The sequence below is a fragment of the Zea mays genome, chromosome 10 (assembly GCF_902167145.1).
Source record: "Zea mays cultivar B73 chromosome 10, Zm-B73-REFERENCE-NAM-5.0, whole genome shotgun sequence".
NCBI lineage: Eukaryota > Viridiplantae > Streptophyta > Magnoliopsida > Poales > Poaceae > Zea > Zea mays.
This window is the reverse complement of record NC_050105.1, coordinates 38,210,803-38,213,460: the sequence shown is the minus strand read 5'-3', so window position 1 is coordinate 38,213,460 and position 2,658 is coordinate 38,210,803. Positions and strand designations below refer to the sequence as shown.

At 48.3% G+C, this 2,658-nt stretch overlaps 1 pseudogene; it reads left to right on the top strand.

Annotated features, from left to right (window-relative positions):
- Positions 1-1,204: 1,204 nt before the first annotated feature.
- Positions 1,205-2,425, top strand: LOC103642383 (uncharacterized; annotated as a pseudogene).
- Positions 2,426-2,658: the final 233 nt, after the last annotated feature.

The following is a 2,658-nucleotide window of genomic DNA, read 5'->3' as shown; positions in this document are numbered from 1 at the left end:
TTCGGTCGCCCGCCACAGTGCGTAGACCAAGCTATCTGGTGAGCCATTCTTTAATCCCTCGCGCCTATGCCTTCCCTAGCACCTAGTGAAGCTCACTGACCAGTTCAATTGAACTTTACCGCCCAGGATAGGCCAGAGCCCTCGCCGCTGACGAGCTCCCCCGCCTACGCACGTGGATCGGCCTACTCTGACCATTCCCGGAGACGATCCGCACATCGGCGTGACCATCACGACCTCCCCTACACCCTCGGCCACCTCACCGGAGTTATCTCGCCGCCGGTAAGCCCCTCCACTCTTTCCTCCGGTGCGGGTACTATTTAATTTGGAGAAGGACCTCGGGTTAGGTTTAGCAAAACCCTAGGGGGTTTTCTGAACTGTCAGTGGCACATTTGAATAGTGACCCGAGGACTAGTCTGTAAGGAAACTTAAAAACATTCGCCAGGGACCCCGATGCAAAACCTATTTCCTTAACCATTTTTGTTTATTCTTCTTTTTAATAAGCAGAGAACTAGGAAATTCATAACTTGAGTATTATTCAACCAAATTTAGTCAAGCCAATTTTGCTGGATTCCAAATAATATGAACCATTAAACAAAAATATTGAACCCCATGCTTTCTGTATTAATTTTTAGAGTTTTGAATTAAATAGGGAAACTGCCCAAACCTTATTAATATAAAGAAAAATAGATATGCTTCTGTACTAGGCTTAATTTTTTTTTGTAGAGATACATACCCAACTTCGGTACTATTTAAAAATATTGAGCACCCCAGTATACAAGATTAACTTAAGTTTTGCTGTTAAAAACTATATCTGTCCAAAACATAGAAAATTAAGAATGGTAGGGGAAAATAATAAACAGAGAAGGAGCATATTTTTCCTAGTATATTTAAGTGATGAGGAACTTAGGAAAAATACAGAGAACCCTAGTCCAGAGCTAATCCAAGGTTAAATATTTATTAGGCACTAAGAAACCAAGGAAAACCATAATCTTTACTACTCTATAAGGACACAGTGTGGGCGTCCACCACACACCGTGCCCCCGCCCCGACGCGCCCCCTCCCTTACCTCGTCTCCCCGCGCCCGCGCGGAACCAACCCAGCCGGCCAGCCCTCGTCCGCAAATCTCACTCCCTCCACCACGCAGGACCCAGCCCCCATCCCTACGCCCCTTCCAACCTCGACGCTTCTTTCATTGACGGCACCCATGGCCCACCATGCCTCGCCACCCGTCTTCGGCGCCCTCGCCTCGCCCTCTTTCTCCCCACGCCGCCGCTACTGGCTACCCCCGCCCACAACACCGCCATCTTCTTCCTCGCTCGTGCCCACCGCTGGTAGCACCGCCCGCTCCCTTATCCTCGCCTTCGTGGATGCGCGGAGATGGCCTGCTACCGCCGTATTTGTCCACATGACGCCACCACTGGCTCTGCACCTCTCCCTGCTTGGTTCCACGGCGTTGTGGAAGCCGACCTGGCCGGATGTCCTCGCCGCGCCACGGATGCCACATCCCACTTCTTGCTCGGCGACCGTCGAGCATCAACACCCACTCCCTCTAGGCGAGACAGAGTCCCGTGCCTCATCCGGTCGTGGTCGAGATCCGGAAGCGGGGTGTGGAGCACAAGAAGGGGTGCGGATTACTCGCCGCTTCGTTTCTGATTCGGCGTTCCCTGGCTGGCTGACATAGTGATGTGCGTCTCTGGTGGTTGCAGTGGGGAGAGCAAAGGAGACGAGAGTGATGGAGGCCACCAACCATAGGAGATTACGACATGAGGGTGGATCGAAGATATGGCTTGATTTCAGGTGCACGTAATGAGTTCTCTTCTTTTGGCCTAGGGTATGAATGGGCATGAATGTTGAAGGTAGGATGAGTGGAACATTTGGTGCAAGCTCAGTTTTCATAGCAACTCCATTGGGAGGCAAATGGGTTCGTACTTCAATGCAAATTCGAACAGATTGGGCAGCCCTATTAGGTACCTTGGTCTTAACGTGTTCTGGGATCAATGTTGACTACCATGTCTAGGAATGCTTGGGATAATGGGAGTCTAAACTACCCGAGCAATCCTACAAATATGAGTGCTTTTTCTTCACCTAGAAATGGGGGCCAAGTCAGTCTTCCCAGTGACAATTGGGGAGGTCTTCCTTCTGCTCATGGGATGTACAACATTTCAAGCCTTGGGTCAGGGAACCTTGGTCGTGGAGCTGGAGATAATAACTTTTGGTTTGCCTTCTGGTAGCTATGGCAGGAACAACTCAACGGGTACAATTGGTGAGCCTTTTTTCTGCAGTAGGCAATACATATGAATTAAACAATCGAGATTCATATGGGTGCAGCTCTATTTATGGTGCCAGAGGCTGGAAGTTTGCATCATCTGAGGTTGACATGCCTTGTTTTGGTCATGATATTGGAAATTTTGATCCGACTATCTAAGTAAACATGTCAGCAAATCACATGGGCAACTACCCTATTAACAACAATCAGCCAAGCAAAGGTCAGTTTGATTTCAGCATTTTCCTCTGAAATTATTAATTACACATGCACTATCTCACTGTCCTTTATGTAAAATGGAAGTATGCTTCATAAATGTGTTAATTACTTGAATGGATGGAGAAAGAAGTTAAGCATGTCTCCTCTTTGGTTTAGCAAAACATTGCATCTATTCA